Raw genomic sequence first — 24,449 nt, 5'->3', positions numbered from 1 at the left:
ACTAGCCTAGGAGTGGGGTCAGGGTCTAAGGGGAAGGGCTGAAGGCCTGGAGGGCCACAGCTGGATGCCCATAGCCCAGCAAGGGACTGGTGTAGTGGATAAACAGAGCCAGAAGCCCATACCTTGTAGGGGTGGTTATGACTGATGAGCATGTGTGACATCAGTGAGGCATGGGTTTGGGTATTGGCAAGGACAGAGTCCACATAATTAGCCCTCAAGGCAATGGGTTGGGTCACCCGCACTCATAAGGAAGAGATGTGACTTAGGAAGCCCTGAGGCAGCCTCCCTTTTCTGAAAATATCATTTCATTAAGGCATGGTAGACAAGGTGAAGGGGTGATTGCCCACTGAAGGCAAAGAAATAAAAGGGCTGAGGGGGGTCTCAAGGGGAATCATGGACATCTTGGAACAGGGCCCTGTTACAACATCTCTGACCCCATCTATTTCTGCTACATTCCTTTTGAGATGGGGTGAGCAGAACTATGGACCCTATTCCATGTGAGTGCAAACAGTAAATATCTACAGACATTATAATTAATATTTTCAGTCTTGTGTAGCTGGAGTGGTTCCTTGTCCATTGGTAGCTGAATAAGTTGTATATACAGCACCCTTCATCTGAGTTGGCAGTTGTTTATAACCCATATGCACAGGTATACAGGTAAAAAGCTGTGGAGCATTTAGTCCTTCTAATCTTCATGACCAGATGCAACTGAGCTTATTCAGTGCTTGGGGTGGGGCCGGGAATATGCAAACTACTGTAGATGGTTGGGGGGGAGGTTCATGAATTATGTTTTTGTTTATGACAACACAAAACAGAAGAGACTAAGACTCAGAGTAAGCCTGGACTTATAATTATACAGCAGCAGTAACCCTTCCTGGAAAATGAATGCTGACGGTTTCCACGCACTGCCAAGAAAGACAGCAGTCTCATGAAATAATTTTTTGTGTGAACAGGCCTAACAAACCATCTATATTCTTAATCTTATATGGATGCTAAATGCCTGCATTCCCTGCTTCTATGAAATGCTGAAAGTCATATAAAAAAGTGCTAATTAAAAAGTGCCTGATTCATTACTGCTTTATCCCAGCTTTAATGCCATTGAACTGAGGGGGGAAAATGGAGCAGTTAACCGGAGTGTGGCCTTTTTTAAAGCAGTGAGGGGTGGGTTTTTTGGTAGGTATGCTTCAAATTAGTCCTACATCCTTTCCAAGTGCCAATCCAGTTCCCTTCCTTTGCCTGATCTGCTGCTCTGTTTTCTGCCTCCTGCTCTGTCTTCTTCCCAATTTGGTGCGTACCACACACAGAGTCTGTCAGTACCATTTCTGACACGTGCCACAGGTTGGTCACCCCCTTTTTTAAGCAATCAATGTGATTTACAATGATAGCAAAACGGTCAACATTTCTACCCCTAACCACATCTCTGCTTCAGCTCACTTAAATTCTCACACAACACTTTCATATCTAGGAAATAATTTCTTCTTTATCATTCAGTACACTTCCATCATTATGCCACGTCATGATTAATCAATCCAAGAAACTCTGTACTTCACCTGCTCTTTGGTTGTATCTTTCTTTCTAAGAACTTGAAAAATAGCATATTTAGTGCCAAACTTATTTTGGCAGGAGTACTCCTGAAACAGCAGATCTGCAGAGCTTTCAAGATGATGACCTAATTATAGCTAGTTAGCAATAGTTTAGACACATGAACCTTTGCTCGTTTTTGCTGTGTCAAACTGAGTGTTACAATTTTTATCCTGGTAGATAGTGCTATACTGAACCTATGATCCCTGCTACACATTATGGCAGGTGTGCCCCAAATTAGTCCTGCAACCAGTAAATCAGGTTTTAGGTTGTAACCTGGCCACAAGTTAAAGCCATTAATGGTGTCATAAAACAAAGAATAAGCCACAAAGTTATTCTACAGTTTTTGTGGAATGACTTTGTGGCTGGTTCCTATGATGCCATTAATAATGTGGCCAGGTGTGCTTCCCTGTCTTGGAGTCCTGTCAGCTGATGGGGCTTCCAACCATGGGGTGTGCAACATCAGCTCTTGGGCTGGGAGTCCCATGAGCTGATCCGAGATCCCAGGCCCTGGGTCTCACCTCGCATGCCCACAGCTAGGAGTCTGTGGCTGATGGGGCTTCCAGCAGTGGAGGAGCACTATGAGCCCTCACAACTGGGAGCTGAGATCAGCTGATGGAACTCCTAGCTGCAGGAGTACATGAGTTGCCCCGTGGCTCGGAGCCCCATTAACTGAGGGGGCTCCCAGCTGTAGGAGCTTGTTACTTGCTGGTAAAGTAGAAGCCCAGGATTGTTATCATGATCCTGAGCTCCCCCTGCACTGGCAATAAGGTGTGATGGATTCTGATGTTTAATCACATGAACATCTCTCCTTTACTTGCATGTCTGGCTACATGACTCTTCTCCAAAACTCTGGTGATCTTTGCCTCATTTATATGATTTATACATTCTCATGCCAGCTGCTTATTTAAGGCTGACATTTACCAGTGACTGGTACCGCTAGATTTGGGAGCCCGCTAGAGTTACCATAAAAATTCTGTTAGTTAGACAGTACTGAATATATGTACCACCTAAAAAAAAACAAACAACAAGAAGCAAGCACGTTCAGGCATCTTAAAAAAACAGGTACTCAAAACCTCTAATCACATCTTTAATACAGTATCAAATTTCAGATTAGAAAATGTTGGCCTCAATAACTATTATTCACCATCATTCAGTCACCTTGACCAAAAATCTAACCCCTGCTTATATAGTTGTGAGATTAAGTTGCCTTACTGTTTTGTCTTTCTGGCTTCTGCAAAGACAAAATAGTCTATACTCAGTAACATACTGGAAAGTTAAAGAGCTGCTACTATGGTTTGAATGAAGCTGAATGTTTCAAAACTGAGAAGGAAAGCAGTGACACCTCTATCCTAGTTAGAAAATGATAGAATTGAAGTGTTATACACAGCTTCAGCTGAGATCCTGATCTAAAGGCTATTAGAAATATATATGGGAAAGATACAATTTTCTGAATATGTAAATAATGAAGTACTTTGAACATATTGCCACCATGTGCTGGATTGGGCTTAGTTCTTAGGTATACACAATGCACTACCTTAAGTCTTCTGTCTTTGTGGACTCCAAGTGCAAGGGCCACTCCACTGTTGTATCAGATATCACTGCCTCCCCTGTACTGTATCTCTGTGCCAGTCAGAAGATCTGACCTGGGAGGGAAGGAAAAAACAAAAAAGTACATGGGACATTCTTTGAATAGGTATAGAAGAGCCTTGCTATGGTCCACATTTCTGTACTACACGCAGCTCACAGAACTATTTCCTGCCATTGGTGCAATGGACCAAATCTTCAAAGATCTAGAAGGGCCTAACTCCTATTGAAACTGGAGTTAACTTTCTTTGAATTTCAGGGCCAGCATCTTTAGGAGCTTCAACTGGACTCAAGGATTTCTCATTATTTCACCTTTAGTCAATGGCTGAAATACCATAATCTAATGTATAAGACCTTCTCAGAAGAGGATAAATTTCATCCCTTTACACAATCATTAATTCAACCAATAGTTTTAAAGCAGCTGTGTTATGTTTATAAAATGACACAAGAGCTTCTGTATCAAAGATGGAGTCTGATGAGAATCAGGGCTTTTAGATTTTAGGATTTTCTAAAAAAATTTCCAGATAATTAAAAGTACTGCCTCTTCTCCATAAAATTGATGTTTCCATTTACTAATATTTGATTACATCTTGGGAGGGGGTGAGGTCCTAATTTCATAGACATTAGGGCTGGAAGGGACCTCAGAAGATCACCAAGTCCAGCCCCTGCCCACAGGGCAGGAAGTCAGCAGGGGTCGTAGGATCCCAGCAAGATAGACATCCAAATGTCTCCTGAAGGCGTTCAAGGTAGATGCTTGAACTAGCTCCGGTGGCAGTCTATTCCAAACCTTGGGGGCTCGGACAGTAAAGAAGGTCTTCCTTATGTCCAGCCTGAAATGATCATGGAGGAGTTTGTGACCATTCTATCTTGTCATCTCTTGGGGTGCACTGATGAATAGACGTTCCCCCAGATCCTGCCTAGCACCCTGACAAACTTATAGGTAGCCACGAGATCACTCAAGTCTGTGCTTTTCCAGGCTGAAGAGTCCCATAGCTCTTATCCTCTCATTGTAAGGTCTGTTTTCCTGATCTCTTATCATGACCATGGCTCTCCTCTGGACTCTCTCAAGCCTCTCCATGTCCTTTTTGAACTGTGGAGCTCAAAACGGATGTAGTACTCCATCTGCGGCCTCACCAAGACCAAGGCAAATGGGAGAATGACATCCTGGGACTTGCTTGAGAAGCATCTATGGATGCAAGGTAGCATTTTTCTTGCTTTACTAGCCACAGCATCACATTGAAGCCTCATGTTCATCTGAAGTGCTAGCCAGTGTAGCACTGCTGAGCCTATAAGCATGCTGTGGGTTTTTCTTCCCAAGGTGGAGAACCTTGCATTTTTTGGTGTTAAATGTCATCAGGCTCATATGCCCATTTCTTGAGCCTGTTGAGATCAGCCTGGATTGCTCCCCGTCCTCAGATGTGGATGCTTTACGCCAAAGTTTGGTGTCGGAGAACTTGGCCAGTCTGCTTCTGATGCCAATGTCCACATCATTAATGAAGATGTTGAAAAATATAGGCCCAAGGACAGAGCCTTGAGGGACCCCACTGGTCGCAGGGCACCATGATGACTGACTTCCATCAACCACCACTCTCTGGGTCTGACCACATAGCCAATTCCTCAGCCAGCAGATCATGGAGAAGCCAAGGCTGCAGTTGACTAGTTTTGCCAAGAGGTGATCATGGGATACCAGACCAAAGGCTTTTTTAAAGTCAAGATATATGATATCAATCTCTTCCCCCCTTATCCAGGTGATAGGTCACCTGGTTGTAAAAGGAAATAAGATTGGTCAGGCAAGACCTACCTGCAACAAACCCATGCTGGCTATTCCTCAGGATTTTGCCATTAACCAGTCTGCTGAGAATGGTCTCTTTGATAATATTTTCTAGGACTTTGCCAAGGATAGAGGTCAGGCTGATGGGTCTGTAATTTGCTGGATCCACTTTCCTCCCCTTCTTGAAGATAGGTACCACATTGGTTTTCTTCCAGTCTTTGGGTGCTTCACCGGAGCACCAGGAGTTCTCAAAGATCCATGCCAGGGACTGGGCCATGATGCTCATTGGCTCCGTGAGTACCCTAGGGTGTAAGTTGTCAGGGCCAGCTGACTTTAAGGTGTTCAACCTCTCAAGGTGCTCTCAAGACTGATGCAAAGTACTCATTTAGCAAGTTGGCTTTTTCATGGGCAACAGTTGTCAGCTTTTCCATCTGGTTTAGCAGAGGTCCAATGTTGCCCTTGCTTTTTCTCCAGCTCCCCACATATCTAAAAAAGGACTTTTTATTGTCCTTGATACTTGTAGCCAGTTGGAGTTCAGTTGCAGCCTTGGCGTTCCTGGTTTGGTTTCTACAGGTCCAGACAAGTGCAGAATATTCCTCCTTGGAGGTGGATCCCATCCTCCATCCATTGTAGGCCTTTCTTTTTAGGTGCAGGAGGTCTGCTAGTTCCCTGAAGAGCCAAGGAGGCAGCTGTGCCCTTTTGCTGCCTTTCCTCCGAGATGGGATAGACTTTGGTTGTGCATTGAGGATCACTCCCTTAAGGAGCAACCACTCACCCTGAACTCCCCTCCCCTTTGGGCTCCCTCACTGACAAGCCTCCTGAGCTTGTCAAAGTCAGCTTTCCTGAAGTCGAGGACTTCTATATTGCTGACTGACTTGCCAGCTGTATGGCTGATGGTGAAGGTGATCAGCCCATGGTCACTGTCACCCAACTTCCCTTCTATCATTAGGTCACTGATAAGGCCATCCCCCATTGCCAGTACCAGGTCGAGCAGTGCTTTACCCCTCATCGGCCTGTAGACTTCTTGGGTCACATACAGGTCACCCACACACATGAGAATACTTTGTGACAGTTCAGATTTGGCCGAGTGATCTTCCCCAATTATCCCAAATCTGGGGAAGACCAGCTAGCAGATTGCCCGGGGGCCATGGAAGCTGTACTTCTGGCATCCTAGGCCCTGTGAACTACAGCTTCTATGATTCCTGGTCCTGGGGTATGCCTGCCAAAAATCCAGTCAAGGTTGATTGGGGTTTGATTGATTTCCTTGCATTTTCCCAAAGGTTGTTGAAGCTGAGATGCTTGGAACAAAACCTCTCAGCCTGACCAATCGACATGTTTTTAATGAAATTTTGTTTTGCCAAAAATCCCATCTAACCAGCTCTATTCATGGATGCAATCTTTACTGGAAATGCACGAGTGATTTCCAGCATGTGACACTGGTTTATATTATCCTGAGTCATCATCACTAGAGTGGGGAATGTGAGGGACACTCTTAGCTACCCAAATAGAAGAAAATTACAATCATTCCCAAACTGAGTTGATGAGAATTAACATTATTAGCCATTAGTTAATCACTATTCAACATTGTCAAGGGAAAGGGTGAGGCAGCTAGAGATCTTGGCACTGTAACTCAGTAGTTAGTTTCATCTGGCCTTTTCAATTCCACAGGGTTATAGAGACAGCAGTGTGGTAATTCACACAACTCCCTTTGACCAGTTAAGTTTTGCATTTCACCACTGTGCAAACCATTGGGGTGAATTCTAACAAGCACCAATACAGATGTGGAAAGCATTCTTGGATGGACTTGTACATACAGAGAAACAAAATTAGCGTTTCTGAGCAGTTTCTATACTCTGCCCATCAAAACTGCTTACTGTTTTTGCTCACAGACATGCCCATCTGGGAGTGCTTTACACCTCACCAGTCATAAGCAGGATGGCACCAGTTAGCTGGAATAACATCCTTTATAAACAGAATAGATAAATAGCACACAGCTTGCTGAGATGGGTAAATGCTCTTGGCTTGCAAGAAAGGCTGGACAAAGGAGGAATACAAATCTTTACGATCAAACTGAGACACGCATTTCCAGAGGGATTATCAGTACCCCTATACCATAATAAACAACTCATTTAAGATAAGTAAGGTCAGATTGTTAAGCTATAGATATATTTCAGTAGAACTATTTCCTTGGAGGAAAAGATATCACTAATATTAAAATAATGAGATCCAGATCCTGTTAATGTCTAAGAGACACATAGGTGTATCTGAGCTAGCAGCAGAATCCACCCATTGATTACTCAAGAAATAGAGCCCTAATCCAAAAAAATGAGAGACCAGGCTTCCATATTCATTCAGCTCCAAGGCATTTGAACTCACATCACCTGCTTCTCAGGAAGAACACCAGGCTGTTTGCAAGGCAGAACTAACGGCACCCTCCATTCCCTCTCTTAAAGCTGGCTCAATGAGCAACCAAGAGTCATAGGTCCAGAAGGAGAGCAAGCAAGAGGGAGTATTAGATTACTAGATTAGTGAGCTGAGTATTCACTTGCTGGTAGATAACTGGCTGAACACTTGCATTACTTGGAAGGATCTGGGGGTTTTGATGGCTTTCATGAGTCAACAGTGTGATGCCATCACAAAACCAATGCTAATTTTGGACAGGAGGAGTAAGTGTAAAATATGAGAGATGATAGTTTAGCTAGGGTTCAGCTAGAATACTGTATGCAGGTCTGGGCTCCACATTTTAAGAAGAATTTGGAGAAGCTGAAGTTGGTGTGCAAGAAAAATGATAAAGAAATTTAGGTAAGCTGAAGAAGGAAAAGGTAAGTATATTTAGCCTGGAGACAAGGACCCTAAGGGGGACATGAGAACAGTTTTCTAACTTTTGAAAAGTTGCCATAAAGAAGAAGAATCAAAATTGTTCTCCCTTGCTGCAGAGGGCAACAAGAAATGAATAGTTTTAAATTACAACAATGTGTATTTAGACAAGATCTCAGGGGGAAAAAAATACTTCTTTACTATTAGAACAAGAGGGCACTGAATAGATTCCTCAGGGAAGTTGTGGAGTCTCCTTCATTGGAAGTTTTCAAGAGTCAGCTTAGACAGGCACCAGAAACAGATAGTTCAGGGGTATAACTCCTGGATTTGTGCTGGAGGGTGTTGGCCTATGTGACCCTTAAGGACCTTTTAATTTTATGTATGCTCTTCTACTGGCCAATCCCTTTTGTATTCCTTTCTTCCCAGTGGGTCAGTTTTAACAGGAAGCATGGGAGGTTCTATCAGCATTTACATGAAGCAGATTTTATCAGAAGTCTGACTAGATTGTATAATACTAACACTTTTCACATCAAAAGGACAAGTCAGTTACACAGAACAGGCTGGGTGAAGTTACATGCTACACTTAGGCCATACTAAGGGCATTTAAAACATGAGCCTTTCCATATTAAAGCTTGTTCATTCATGTTAAGTGCCCTCCAAGCATTTCAAAATCACACCACTTCAAATAATGCTGGGAAATGCTACCTAGTTCATGTTAGGGTAAATTCTGTCTGCCCATAGAGATAAAATAAAAAATTTGCAGTCCTCCAGCACCCCAGAACGCACTGCTCCCAACCTCTCCTTCCCCCATAGCTTCTAGCAATGCCCCTGCTCACCAGTCCTCTTCTGGCATATCAAATCTGTGTAGGCAAGAAATGGCAGTAACTCTTACCATATGACTGCTCACAGCACTTTCTAACTTTAACGCAGCTTAACTTTCTACAGACTGACTACGGTTTAAGTGTAACATGTACCTTCACTTCTAGTTAAACTGGCCACTCTAGGCAATTGCCCTAAGATGTTATGTTAAAGGTGACAATATTAATGTTAATAACTGGTAATATTGGAGTGATGTTGTAGCTATGACCAAGAAATATGCCAGAAGCAAGGGTTTTTTTTGTGGGTGATATCTTTCACCAGACCAGCTGCATGGTTGGGATGGACTTGGACAAGCTTTCAAACAGTGCATTCTTCTTCAGGTCGGTAATGTAAGTTCTTCAGGTGAGTAAGATAAGTAACTCACATGCTGTTAAAAATAATCACAACAGTTAACACTGCAAATCATTTTCATTCATATTGAACAAGAAAATGATGATATACAATCTTTGATTCTTTTCCAAACATCATATTTGTACTGGAAAAATCATTCTACCACCAAAATATGGTAAAATTCATTGTTAGTCACACAAACCTGTGAAATTATGACCACATAAGTAAGTGAGATTTTAAAAGCCCCACACAAAAATCTTCTTAAAGGACAGAACTTATAGGTTTATTTGTTGGGGGTGGGGTTTGATAGAAAATGTAACTGTTTTGTTTGGAAAAATTACTAAATTGGAATTATATTGCTTTTACTGTACAAGAGTGTTTCCACATTGGGACTAAGTACAGATAGTCAACAAGCCTGAGGCTGAATCAATTCAATCTTTGCAGGTTAGTCCAAGCTAACCAGGGGGTTAGGTTAGGCTAAGCTGCTAAAGCATGGCTGCCAGCTACTCTAAGGCTCTTCCCCACACCCCCATACTGGAGTGGGGGGGAGTGGCCAGGCCCCAGCCTGAGCTCTGCCTGGAGCCGGGTAGGAGCAGAAGGTAGTAGCAGTGAATTCATAAAAGCTTGAACAAAAATAGTTCTCTCTCTGAAAACATGAAAACTATAAACACAGCCTGGGAGGTGTGCTTGGTTCCTCCTCCTGTTGCCCCCGAGGTCTCTGGGATTTTCAGTCCGGCATTAGAGCAGCTGAGGTCCACAGGGTTGCTTGTCACTTCCTCTTCCTGCTTCTAGATGCTTCTGGGATTTGGAGTAGACAGTTGCAGCCAGCAGTAAGTAAGGCAGCAGGGCAAGGCGGCTCTATACTCCGGGAAAGGTGAGTTTAACCGTGGCCCCAGGCGGGGTTTGCCTGGGGCAGGAGGTAGTGACTCAGGCAATGAGCCAGCCTCACTGCTCCAGCTAGGGAGCACGGGGGTAGGTCTGCTCTCTGGAGCAAACAGTACATCCCAGCTCAGGGCTGAAAAGCATGCTGGGTGACTGTAATTTAACTGGAACCAGGAAGAGACCTGGGACAGAAGTTTCATTAACTGGTTTGACTTAAATCAGTTAAGACTGCTACTACATTCAACCAGGTTTATCTTAAACCAGTTTCAACCATTTTGAAACTGGTTTATGTCCACTGAACATCTGTTCTGTTACAGGTTTAAACCAGCTCCTGATCACTTAAGGCAGTTTGTGTGTAACTTCTGTCCCTTGGACACTGAAGTCCTTTTTTTGTCCTGTTCAGCAGGCACATACCAGGCAACAGCAGTACAAAATGCCTCACCAGTGTGCTACGGAAAACATGTAAAGGAGATAAAATAGAAGACAGTCCACATGCCTGTTTACTTCCTGTCTTCATGCTGAGCATTAAGAAACCAAGATGTGGGTAGTCTGGCTTAGTGGGTAAACACCCAAAGCACTGGTTCAGTTCCTAACTGTACTGCAGGGAGCTGGAGGTATGGAAGGGTCTGGTGTCAGAATTGCATTCAAGAGCAGTAGGTGAATTCAAAATATGATGGGATCAGAAGCCACAGCCAGAGACAGGGTAAGCTGAGGGTTAACAAGCGTTATGAGACAAAAGCCAGAGCTGAACCACAAGCCGATGACCAGAATCAGAATGCCACGTGTCTTACCCGAATCAGAAGCCAGAGCTGGAACCATGAGTCAGTTGCCACAATGATAGCAGTGTCAGGTGTTCAAACCTACTTCACAAGATAAACCCACAGTTCCAATAGAAATGCATCATGTTAAAACCATTCTGCCTCTCTGTGGTCTTTCTGAGTTCTTTGCAATAGGAAATATGCTCTATTATTTTTTCATAGTTAAAAATCAGTGAAAACAAAGAGCTGGCATTTTCCAAGGGGTGTTTGGATTTTGAAAAAGTTGAGAACCACTGGTCTAAGCATTTCACTAAGTTGCCTCTGGCATTAGTTTTAGTTTGGAAGCTTATCTGTCTGGTTCTCCCTGCACAGGTATTGTCCTTTGTTTATAGCTAGCACAGTTCAAAATTGTTCATATCCATACTCATTTCAAAGCTTATGCCTACAACACAAATACAAGGATGCAAAGTATAAATTAATTGATGTCAAAATAGAATTTACTATACATGCAGTCTATGACGTATGGATAATATGGATTGCAGCAAAGCTTTTCAGTGCTTTAGGCGAAACAGAAATAAAGTTATCAATTGAAAAATAAAACAATTGAAAAGCTCTGCAGCTTTGAAATACTCCATTTGGAATAAAGAAAAAAATGCTAACAGTGCATTATGAATGATTTTTCTCATGACCCTATTGCAGGAAAATGCAGTTAGCATGTGAACCTTTTAGACCCTGGAAAAATTAGATTAAACTGCTCTGTGCAAATAAGTAATATTAGGTACAGAATGTTTTGCAGTTACAAAGACAAGTACTGTTGTTTAGGGTCAAATGTATCAAAGTTTTAATGGGTAAGTATTTAGCTGTTTGGCTTTTTTCTAATGAATATAGGCAACAGTCCTCAGCCACTGAAACACATAGGAGCCTTCTAATCATCATCAGCTAGGGAAGGGTCAAGGCCAAAAAGGAAAAAAAAAAAAGTAATTATTGACACTATTTGTCTATTGTAGTTCAGAGTTTTTATTTAAAGTTCCAGTGGTTTTCACAAAAATGCTGACATACACACATTGAGAAGAACCTGATTCTAGTTTTCTGTGCACCTTTATGAAACTTGAAAAGCTTTGATTTTTTTTTTTTCCTGTGTGCCTGTGCATTCCTGGTTTCATCTGGAACTGGAAATCAAAGTGCTGAAATACCACAAGAAGGTTAGCATTTCTCTCTTGATCTGAAACAGGAAGCACTGGAAATCATACAGCTTGAGCCAAAGCTTATTGATATTGATGTAAAGACTTTTACTGACTTTAATGGCATTGGATCAAGGCTTTTAAAGATTTATAGCTGAAATGTTTGTGTGGCTTGCACAAACCTACCTTGTTACCTCAAAGTCTCATTCTGCTCTGCCATATCAGATATATTTGTAGTTTTTTTTAAAATAGAAGGCCCCTTTTTGAGTACAATGTATAGAATTCAGATGGAAAGAAATGGGAAAGCTCATTCAAATGAAGTGGTAGCGTACTGTGCAATTATGAGTGTGCACTAAGTAGCATCATGCATCACACTGTGTTACGAACAGCGTGGTGTTAAAGAACAAAGCAAAATAGGTTGCTTTTAACACAACTCCTTTTCTGTGTTTCCCTTTTTTGAAGGTTGTAATGTTTGAATTACAGCAATTACTACAGCTTCTGGTTAGGAGAAATTAGTTTCCTTCCTGCTGTAATATGTACAATCTAAAAAAGGTCAAATCAGAAGCAGTTACTACAGCACAGAATGTAATGTCCCCCCTCCCCCCCCATCTTTATAGAAATGAATATAACTGGACCAAAGGTTAGCATCCTTTGACGTTTTAAAAGAACACTTCTAAAGTTCTTGCAGGGAACATGATTACAGTGACACAATATTTTGCATTTAGGAATACCAAACAAATAATACTACCACTTCAACCTTCCGATTTTCAGCTTGTGACTTATCCTTTTTCATGAGTGTGAAGAAACATGAAACATAAAAGAGAACACAGGGATTTAAAAAAAAAAAAAAAAAACAGATCATGGTATTCAAGCATTAGATCATTTACACAACTACACAGTTCAGTTTCTTTAGCTAGAGATGGGTAAGCATTAGCAGGATTTCCATATTTATTTCTTTAAGATGCAAGGTAATATTGGCAGTTGCTTATTTACTCCAATGATAGAGCTGTCAAACTTAATTTTTCAGATTATTTCTACTTCTGACAAAGTTAGAAGAAAAATTTCATTTTAGGATCACAGAGAAGTTGGATTTGAAGGGACTTCCTCAGGTCATTTAGATTAATCAGAATAATTATTATTTTAAACATTTTAGGTCAAATTACATGTTTAGTCTTTGTTGCTGTTTTGTTTTAATACTTTTAAAAAGTTTTTCTAGCATTTAAATAAAATGTAGGTTTTGAAACACAGTATTGTTTTGACCACTTTCCAAATGCTTGTAACAAAAAGTTTTGATATTTTTCAGTTTTTTTTCCAGTTGAAGCAGTTTAGCAAATTCAACACAAAGTCATTCCATGTTCCAGGCAACTCACTCTGCGCTTTAGGTTGAAAAAGTTTTATGTGGAAAATGTCATTCAGCTCTAACTATAGTATATCAAACTCCTATTCAGTGTGTCTCTGAGTCCATAGAAAAAGTTAGCAAGGAGATGGGAGGCTATTGTGCTCTCATGGGTATGTTCCTTTGGAATTATTTCAAAAGAGGAATGTTTCAAAAGGACAGCAGCTGCTACATCCTAATTGTTACTTGTAGATAAGCCAGGAATAATACAAATGTAGCAAAGGTACTCCAACTTTAACAAAGGGTGAAGCAGTGTTAAAGTTGGAGGGTTTTGCAACATTTGTATTGTTCCCAGCTTGTGTACAAGTAACAATTAGGACATAACAGCTGCTGGCCTTTGAAATGGCTCCAAGTCTGTGTGTCCATAACCAGTATCTTCCTCACTGAGTTCTCTCAGTCCCTCTGTCACAGATGAACCAGCTGAGACAGATAAGCATCAGTGGCAAACTGAGAATTAGATCATGACTGCTGCTTAAGAGTTAAGGTCAATCCAGATAAAACAGATGTGGAGCATTGGTGTAAATCAGAAGAGACTCCAGTTGAAATCAGTGTATTATTTCAGTATTACTATTCATTTTTTGTTTTCTGATAATGACTAGATACCTGAATCAGGCTTGGGATCCAACTATATGAATACTACAAAAACTACAAAGGACCTACTCATGGGATCATAATAAATTTTAGTTTATTGGATGGGATGTGAAGTTACCAATAAAATCATAAATGCAAACTTTGAGTTATGGGTGGTACTGGTCACCTTAGCACACGCACACACGAACTCACCCATTCAAACTCATGTAGTATAGTGTATAGTAGCTGCTGTAGTGATTGTGAGAGTGCTGGTGTTAGTATATCTACCTATCCAAGGCTCTGGTTAGCTTCCTTCAAGGTGATGTCTCCTCTGGAAGAGGGTCACCTGCTTGTCCTTCTGTCTCAGTAGAGCAGGTGCTGGATGAGAGGGCACCACTGAGCATCACACTTCATTGACTTTTATTCCTTTCTGGCAGACTTGTGTGATCCCCCAGCATCATCTTGGCTGCCCAATCTAGAGGTCGCTGTCCCACATGGGTCTTGAGTAGTACCTGACAGCTGTTAGTCACAGGGGTCTCTGCCTGCTGGTACCTGAAGTTTTGGGAGTCTACTCTTGACTTATTGACTTAATGGCTGTATTCTCATGGGTTACAGGAGTAGTCCATAGTGTGAGTGCTCAGTTCCAGGAACCAGTTCTTTAGCTTAATTAGCTTAAAATAGGAGTTCCTTTGGCTAGGCAGTTGTCACTTTGTTGTCATTTAGTTACCTACTGATGATCACCATTCACTCGCATTCACTCAATAGAACTACCCAATATAACAGATTTATCACTTTACAATTACAATTTCAATGCAGTTTTAAATATAGTCCAGGGTATAAATTCATTCTACAGGGAGTACATTCCTTAAGGGTTTAAAAGTATAAAATATAAAATACAAAATGCCATGGTAAAGATGAGACAGATGAAATATAAAAATGCACTGTGAGAAATATATAAAAATGTGATGTGAGGTAGTGAGGATCAAAGGTTACTGGGGACAGTAAGTAAGTTATTAGCACCAGGATATATTTACAGTCTGCAGTGGGTATTTTAGTTCTTTTGCTTTCTTCAGTGACACTGAGCTTAATTGATATGTAGATGTAGTCTCTAGGTTTCTCCTACAGAAAGCCACTTCAGCTTTCTGGCTTGCTCTGAGCCTTGCCACACCCATGCACCCAAGGAGTGTGCTAGGTCTCTGCCAATACTTAGAATGAAAAGAAATGCACAAAATAGGGGAGGGGTGCAGGTTAATCTAAAATGCACAGATTAAATCAAGGTAGGCAAAAAAGGCCTGTGGGCTGAATCCAGCCCACTATGTACTTTCATCTGGCCCATGGCGCCCCACAATGAATTGCCCTGCCCAGCCCTTCAGCCCACAACAGTAGGAGCGAGGTGTCTACACCTGCCCTCAACAAACCCTATTATACCTTGCTCCCACCCTTGTAGGTGGAAGGGCCAGTCCCACTAGTACTAGGTGGGGCTCCTGCTGCAGGATTCCCTGGCATCCAGCTCCCTCCAGGCAGTGGGTTGGAAAGCTGGGGGCAGGGGCAGGGGCAGGGCTGCAGCTGGGAAAGAGTACAGGGCTGTGGCTGTGGCTGTGGCTGTGGCTGTGGCTGTGGCTGGCCGCAGCATGGAGCCCTCACTCAGGGGGGTGGCAGTAGCATGGAGCTCATCTGGACAGGGTGTGGATGTGAGTGGAGAGGGATGTGAGGACCTCTCCCACACTTCCCCCATGGTGCACAGCCCTGGCAGGCAGTGGGGTAGGGGCAGCAACAGCAGCTGGAGGGAGGGGAGTGGCACTGTTTGGTGCTGCTGCCTGGTTCCTGGCTCTGGCCAGTGCTGCAAGGAGTGCAGCCCCCACTGGGCCGTTTCTTTCCCCAGTGCTCCCAGTACTCACCGGGCACAGAAGGGAAGCCCCAGGTGCTGAAGCGGGCTGGGGCAGGGAAAGCAACCGGCTCCATTTCCTGGGGCTTCCTTCCTGTGCCCAGCAAGTGCGAGGAGCACCAGAGAAACAAACAGCCTGGGGGGGCTGCACTTCTTGCTGCAACATGCAGCACTGGCCAGAGCCAAGCACCATCGCTCCTGCCTGCTGCTGCGCCATGGAGGGAGTGTGTGTGCGGGGGGGGGGTCCCCACACCCCTCCTACCCTCCCTCCCACGAACCACACACACAGATACAGCTCCCTCCCCGGTGTTGTCTGCATTCTCTGCAGGAGAGGACAGTATGTTTCAGAGACCAGTATACTACAGAGCCACATAACCACATCCCACAAATGTCACACAACTCCCCAGCATACCCTACACCCCTCCCACACAGCCCCCCCCCAAAGTTACCTCATGCCCCGCCACTCAGGCACACACCAAACACATACACTCTCACCACACATGCACACACCCAGTCCCCCCCACATAGTATAAAAGACTAAGAATTTTTTGGAGTTATTATGCAATCACCTCTATATACAGTACAGAAACAAAAATCATGGCAAATGTGTTTTTTGTAATAAAATTAAAATATGTTATAGTATGTGTTTGACTTTTAGTGTATGGTTTGTTTTTTTCTGGTTCTAAAGGCGTATTTGGTGGGGGTGGGCAAAGTAAGGGAGTTCTGGTGGCAAAGGTCAGGGGTTAGAGGTGGGACTTCCAGTCCCAAGATTGCCAGGGGGCAGGGCACCTATCAAGGGGCAGGGCTACCCATGCAGCCCTTGACAACTCACCAAACCTTGTTAAGTGACCCTCTGCCCAGAATAATTGCCTGCCCCTGGATTAAATTGAAACAGAAATGAACAGACATTTACCTTTGATTCAGGTAATACAGCCATATGCCTGCAGTGGTGCAGGCCAGAAGCCAGAGGGTGCTAGAGCATGGCTCTCTGGCTATATATTCGCTATCTCTTCCAGCTGCCTATAAGATCTCTGGAATTTGCAGTCCAGACTTAAAGCAGCAGAACTCCGCAAGGTTGCTCATCACTTCTTGTTCCTGCTTCTAGGTGCGTTTGGGATTTGTAGTCCACAGTTGCAGCCAGCAGTAAGTTTGAGTGGGGGAATGGGTGTTTAACCCGCCCCCCCTGGCCCCAGACCCTAGCTGGGGTTTGCCTGGGAGTGGACTACCCTCCCTTCCATAGACTGAGCTGGGCCAGCCCTGCTTTCTGCAGCGGCCAGCACAGCCCAGTTCAGGGCTGGAAAGCATGCTGGGATGCTGAGGGACTGTGATTTAACTTGAACCAGGGAGGGGTCTGGGACAGAAGTTTCATGAACTGGTTTGCCCCAAATCAGTTAAGTGTGATACTACATTTAACCAGATTTATGTTAAACCAGTTTCAGCCATTTTGAAACTGGTTTATGTGTACTGAGCTTCTTCTGTTCTGTTACAGGTTTAAACCAGTTTATGTGTAACGCCTGTCCCTAGCCCTGCACAATTCACAAGATAAACCTATAGATTCCAGATAGGACTCCATAGCATCAAAGACCGGTTGTGGACTTTCTGAGTTCTTTGCAACAGATCTGATCTATTATTTTCTGTAGTGAAGAAATGAGTGAAAGTCCAAAAGGGGCCTTGAGTCTAAAAAGGTTGAGAACCGCTGGTCTACCTAGAATCTCAGAGAGATACAAGCTCGGTTTACCGAGAGAGGGAGATAATTTAGCAAATGCTCCTTCTATGGCCTTCCTTTTTCCAAATTGGAAGAAAGTAGCAAAGAAACTTCTTATTTTCTTTTTGTTTCTTTCAGGCTGCCCCTTCCCCAGTTTCCTTGTTTGGGGCTATGTCATTATTCCAATGGGCTACTCATCCAAAACACCCGTTGTAGAAGCCTCCTTAATTACCCCCAGCAGGGGGCTACTTCCTCTACTTTCTGTTGTCCTCTGACACTAAGTGTGTTGGAAATGGGGTCACAGGCCTCTGACAGACATTTTTTTTTTTTAATAGCACTTTAACTGGATATCTGGGAGCTGGCAAATACCAAGGAACAGCATGCTGTATACATAAAGCAACTTTTAAAAACCAAAATATGGTCCATAGCAGCTCCTCATTCAGTTAAATAATGGTGTATCCAAATAGATTCAGATTAATCTGAATGTACATTTAGATATGGAGGAAATACAGCATAGTTTATATCAGCCTTCTTGAATAAAGGAGCATATGCTGTGCTTGTGACCCAGATTTGCAGTTTGTGATATCATATATCTTAGGCTACTCCTGGATGTGCAGCTCATTGCTGTAGCTAAGACTGCTTTTTCCATCTGGGTTGTGGGAAAGGCACTACATTTTCTTTTGAACATGACCCTCACCACAATAATCCATGTCTTTGTTACTCTGAAATTAGACTGATGTAATACAGGCTAACATAAGTGGTTAAACTCTCTGATGACTCTTATCTAAGACAATAAAAACCAGCATTCCAAGAATAGTGCAAGTGTCAGAAAGAGATTACACTGGGAAAAAAATTGGTGAAATGAATAATGTACATATATCCTCCATAACTTAAATTAAAACTGAGGCTAAAGCAATTAAAAAAAAAAAAAGGGGGGGGGGAACACTAATACCACACGTTCCCACCGTACAGTAGAAAGCACTGCAAACAATGTGAAATTTCTCTAGACAGCTTGAGATAGCTTTTAATCTTCAATCAACTAATGTCAGAGTTAAAGGTAAGAATTACTGCAGGCAGATTATAATTCATTGGCTGAGCCAGCAAATCTGATGTCTTGCTTATCACAGAGCTGAGGCCAAATATTAATACACTTGTAGGCTGGCCAGCCAGGGAAAGGGACTTTCCAATGTTTCTGTGCTAAAATACTTTCTAAAGTGAAAATGAGGCCACAGCTGCAATGTCTAGCATGAATCTATCGTTGCACAGTAATTTGCATGATTTGAGGAACTCATTTATAGTCCTCCAACCGTCTAATCAATTAATTTCCTAGAAAGTTATGTTCTGGACTTATATACACACACATATATACACATAATCTAAACCCAAAAGCTGTGGCAAACTTTTTAGGAAATATATATAGGCAGTGTTTGAAGCTACAGCTGCCAATTCTGTCCTCCAGGGAGCTGCATCTGCATATTAGAGGCCACAATTAGGCCATATTGGGTACTAAAGAGACATTGTGCTTCTGTTCACAGGCATTTTTATATTTTTTTACAATTCTGTTTCCTCTCACCAACATCCCTTCTGCAAATTTGCCTCCAGGAAGTCCTCCAACATGGTGCTGGTTAAGAGGGATAAGTTTAACAGAGCTGGCTGTAAACATTTTACAAGTGCTTGTGGTATTTCAAGGCTGGAGTATGAAATATCCTGTAGAAGCACCAAGCATGGGGTTAGTTAGCAGCTCTCTTTGGTGAGAACAAATACCGTTTGTTTTGGATTTTGATGCTTCTGCATCCTTTTGGTCAAAGTGGTATGTTCCTTAACTATACCAAGGTTAACTTCTCTTTGCCTTCTTTCATCATGCATCCCCTTTCTCAGGCTCAGGACAGACATTACACATAAATCAATTTAAGTGATCAGAAACTGGTTTAAACCTGTAACAGAACAGATGTTCAGTGCACATAAACCAGTTTGAAAATGGCTGAAACAGGTTTAAGGTAAATCTGGTTGAATGTAGTATCAGACTTAACTGATTTGGCTTATGGAGACGCAACATGACATTAAGGAAGTAGTATAGGAGGGGCAGGTACATGCTATCAGACATATCACTTGAATCCAGGGTAAAGGTACCCCTTGAAAACTGCATAGTAATTATACTAGATGGAAAAGTAACTATGGGGGGCATGTTGCGTGTTTGCTCCCCTACCTGGTTTTATCTGGGGGTAGTCATGCTGAATACAAACGGATGCCCCACCATCTATTTAGCTAGGCAATGTAATAGTATTTACTGCAGGCTAGAGACAGCTGGCTGCTTACTATCAAATTAATTTACTATGAAGTAAAATCTGGGCTAAATTATGCTGTAACAACCATGCTGTGTCTTCTCAGCCACTGAGAGGAGGGGAGAAGACTCCCCACCCCTGCTGCATACTATATGGACCAGGAACAACCTGCCTCTCAGTGATTGTTCTGTGTGCATGGTTTTACAGGATCGAACAGTTAAGAAAGATCCCCTGTGACCATGTTTTCACAGTACTGGCACATGGCAGACTCTCTGCCAAAATGTGCCCCCTAGCCTCATAACAAAATAAATCTTGAGTGTAGGTGACTTGAGAGCCAAATGTTTATGGTGGATCAGGAACAAAAATGTCCAGGCTTGCTGCCATATAGAAAAAGCTTGTAAACCATTTCTTCTACTTTGTGAGTGAAGTCCTCACAAGGTGCAGGGATTTAATGCTGAGGATTTGGAGCTAAGTCCTGAACTGCAGACAGGTTTCTCCTTAGCTGCATTAGCAGCAGGGGTCCTACATAATGAGTGACTTCCCTGTTCTCAGCACAACTGCTATTAATGCTTAAAGTCTCTGTAATGACTGTAGAAAGATAAACCTAAAACACAACTTTCATTCCTCCTACCTCTTCCATTTTTCAGGCTAGACAGTAATCCTGTGGTATTTTCAGTGGAAACACCAGGAGAAGACTGCTTACCGAGACATTTCCATCAATAATTCTCAAACAAGAGTAGTGCTTTGGATATGTAGCAGCAAAGGAAATAAATGAGAATATCCATGCCAGTCAGGGCATTAATCTGAAGTCCTATGTTAGAGATGGCCGTGGCTGACACAAAACAGATTAGTCTATCGTTATTAACCTTGGGTTTCCTATACTTGAAATGTGAAGTCAGGTGGGGTTAGGTACATACAACTCTGCTGTTTGTTTGGATTGTGCTAGCCAAATGCAGACAACAGCTTACCTCTCTCCCTCATCAGTGCTCGTCAGCTTTGCCTGCTTTTTGCTTCTGCCTGGCAGTGTAGCTTCAATAACTATATATAAAAGTACATGCAGCACGCAGAGGTTGCATGTACTCTGTCCCCTTTTCTTCAAAGTCCAATGAGCTTGAAACCTTTCTAGTTCAAGCTGGAAATACACCAGGATGCTTATTCTTCTATCCTCAATGCATCACAGAGAGGGAATGGTTTATGAAAATGCCAGAATGAGCCATCAATTCATTATATAAAGTTGTCAGTTGATAAAGGGAAGGTTGACTATCGGGGATTATGTAAAAGAAATTTGAACACTCTGTATTACAAACTCTTGTTTTTCCCCTTTGGTTTCTTGGAAACTTTTGAAACAAATAACCTAACTCTCTTCCTTGGGCAATTGCTTAGACACATATAAGCACTTGGTCTCTGGCCTCGGGGCTGAGAGAGGCATTTGCAAGTAGTGTAGATGATTTTTTCAGGTAGCTCACTTCCTAGGAGACTTAACTCAAGGAAAGGTTTGGCAGTATATTGATAGAATAACTGCTATTTTCTCCATGAAATAAAATAAGTGAGGAAAAGGCACTTCCTAAAGGGGATTTACATCTTTCCATATGGAGTTGTTCTAAAAGAAACAAAGAAAAAAGACCCAGGCAAGTGGGTAGAGTATAGAAACAGAGCTGGTCAAACCTTTTGCAGTGGAAGCCAAAAATACATTCAGGTTTGCACATCTTTCAGTAAGCCTCAGCTAAAACTTGTGGGACTTAGTTTATTTTCCATCATTCTACCAGGATTACAAGGTTAATTTGACACTAACGACCTAGAAGAAATTTCAGTGACAGCTTTGCCTGAGAAGCAGGATGTATCTTCACTCAGTGATATTCTAGAAGTAAGAGTGAATTTTTAACTTCTGTAATAACTGCAGAATTAATATTGTTGTTATAATTTATAGTTTGGAAATGTTTTTGCAAGATCTCCTGCCTTATTTCTTTCCTTTGATTTCTTTCCCAGCAAAATATTGTGATGGCTTTTTCTCTAGGCAGCTATTGTGTATTGGGCACAGCATTGTGAATTGTCCAGGAGACACCACTTATGTTTTTGCTCTGTAAATGTATACATACAGTGGCAGGATTGGAATATTGTTGTAGGCACGATGGTCCAGAAAAAATACAAAAAGCCAGGTTTTTTGGTGATATTTTTAGTGGACCAAGTATATAGTTGGGAGAGATCTTAGAAAATCTTTCAGGCACAAAGTGTACTTCATGCTCAAAAACTTGTATAAGTCCTCTCCCAACTCTACAGTTTGTCCAATAAAAGATATCACCAAAAATCCCTTGCTTCTCCAATAAATGCACATAGACAAGGAGCACTGCATAATAGGAATGGAGCCACTTCTGGCCTGAAATATTGTGTTGCTCTGCTCAGTTCATGTGAGCAGAGCAACACAACAATTTGAAGTGAACAGAGCTACACTGATTTATGTCACCTAAAATTCTGGCTCTTTAAAAAGACAGGTAGACAGGCAAATAAAAAAGAATTCTGGATATTAAAAAAGGCAGATAACATTATCTGTTCTTCTATGCATAACCTCCTTTTCTCACTGTAAAAAAATTATTGTGCATGCATTTACACAATTTTATGGTGTTCTATGGGTGCATGCCATGGATATGCTGTATATGGTGTGCTGTGGACTTAAATTTAGCATTCTTTAGTCAGCAGTTAAGATATTAACAGAAAAGCTTTGAAGAAAAAGTTCTTGCAATTTATTTGTAATGTGAATTGATTCTTATGTTGAGCTTCTGAACAAATGTATCAAGATGCAAAAAAAATTCCTTGGATTCTTCTCACATTCTCCAAGTCTAGAGACCAAATTTGTTTTGAATCATATTTCACATTAGCAAAGAATCAATGCTTCTGGTCAGAAATTTTATAGGTCAACTTCTACCTTAAGGTAATGAAAACAAGCTGAGCTATAAATTCTTTCAAAAACAGGATTTATGGAAAAGCTGTCAAATCCTTCACTGTAGTTATTTGTCTCAGGGCACTTAAAAACATTTCAATGAAGCATTATTGATTGTGATATGGCATACCCCACATGCTAAAATGAGAGCCTGCAGTCACAGGCCCTGCTGTTTTCCATTAGCATGCCAGTCCCAAAGGCATGTCCAGTAGATGCTTTATTAGAGGCTGGTCATCTACTCTGCAAGGGCCATGTGAACAGCTGGGCCTCTGAGTGCTTCTTTTCTGCCACACGCGTGTTCACTGCTTCATTTCCAAATAATGCACATAGGCTGTTCTCATGTGAAGAAGTGATTAGTTCTGGGGAAGACAATCTTTTCTGTGGATTTAAATAAAAGGATATAGCTGCATTTTGCACCTGCACTTTGAGTTTAAAAGGGATTAATACTTTTGATATGACTGGAAATAACAAGAACCAATGATTGGATGACAGGAAATCCATACTGGCATTATTGTATTTGAGTATCCTTTCTACTGTGTTAAAGATCAAGGCTGAGATCCTATTTCACCTTCTAGACATCTAGAAATTAGTAGTAGCAGCCTCTTGCTGAAAATGTGTGTTTCATCTTAAGAGAATGATCATTTTCCACCCACATTGCCACATCCTATTCCACCAGAACACACAACTCCTCAGTTCTCTCAGTGGACAGTCTAATGCATATCGATTAGGGTTACTATACTTTTTTGGACATGTCCTCTTTTTGGATCCTTCCATCTCCATCCGGATGGGTTTTTTTAAATATCAACAAATGTCTGGGATTTGGAATTTTGCTCTGCTCAGCATCAAAGTTTTCCCTGGCGCTGGGCTGCAGCAGAGCAAGGGAGGCACCTGCTCATCCAGGATGGGAAGGGAACGGGGAGGAACAGCAGGGGGCTGTGTGGCCTGGTTGTGATGGTGCCTGTGCTCACAGGAGTGGGGTAGCCAGGAGACGCTTGCAGGGCTGGGGTGAGCAGAGGGCTGTGGGTCACCAGTAGAGGGCTGTGGGTTAGGAGTGAGGGGCACTGGGAAGGCTGGGCAAGCTGTGGTTTGGGAGTGAGAAGCACTGGGGTGGATTGTGGGTTGGGAACGCAGGGAACAGGCAGTGCCAGGGGGCTGCAGGTTAGGAGTGAGGGGCATTAGCAGGGACAGAGGAGGCTACAGGTTGGGAGTGAGGGGCACCAGCATGGTTCGTGGTGCGAGGCACTGTGGGTCGGGAGTAGGGTTGCCAATTCTGTTTGAATCTATTCTGGGAGGTTTCTGGAATGCCAGCGTGCCCGCAGCACACAATGTGAATGTGCCCACATGCTTGCCTATATTAGTTACAAATTACGTTGCATAGACTTTACGTCAGGAAGGCAAATGCATATTAATATTACATTTAAAACATGCCCACTAAATTACCATATAAATCAGATTTAATATTTAATATTCCTTTAATTCCTTATCATTTTTTCTCCCTGGTGACTCTCAACAGTCTCCTGGAGATTTATATCTAATTCCTGGAGACTCCAGGGCAATGCCAGAAGGTTGGCAACCCTAGTTGGGAGTGAGGGGCAACAGCAGGGCAGGAGGGGATGTGCCTTGGGAGTGAGGGGCAAGGGCAGGGCACAGGCATATCACATCACTACCTGCCCCCCAGTAATATTACCCCTCCCTCCCCTATCAAGTGTTCTCTTTTTTTGAAACTGGAAATACGGTAACTCTGATTTTGATCATGTCAGGGTCTAGCTCACATGGAGGAAAGATGTCTACCTGATAGAAGAAGAAGAAGACCTATCCAACTTCTACTTAAAGGCATAGTGATTAGGGCAGTTGCCCAGAAAGTGGAAAACCTGAGGGGGTCAGCCTGAA

General features: G+C 42.4%; 1 long non-coding RNA gene across 2 annotated transcripts in view; it reads left to right on the top strand.

Annotated features, from left to right (window-relative positions):
- The window catches only part of LOC149873099 (uncharacterized), a 121,604-nt gene that overhangs the window by 47,618 nt on the left and 49,537 nt on the right, over positions 1-24,449 (top strand). Inside the window, exon 1 of one of the 2 annotated variants that reach the window (XR_016441268.1) lies at positions 21,312-21,488. The exons of the other annotated variant lie outside the window; for it this stretch is intronic. This is a non-coding gene — a long non-coding RNA (uncharacterized LOC149873099). Of the gene's footprint in view, positions 1-21,311; positions 21,489-24,449 lie in introns of those variants that run through there. 2 annotated transcript variants of the gene reach the window in all.

Source organism: Crocodylus siamensis, chromosome 1 (assembly GCF_052110815.1).
Source record: "Crocodylus siamensis isolate JL-2025a chromosome 1, ASM5211081v1, whole genome shotgun sequence".
Classification (NCBI taxonomy): domain Eukaryota; kingdom Metazoa; phylum Chordata; order Crocodylia; family Crocodylidae; genus Crocodylus; species Crocodylus siamensis.
Note: the sequence above shows the minus strand (reverse complement) of the source record. Positions and strands in the feature narration are given on the sequence as shown.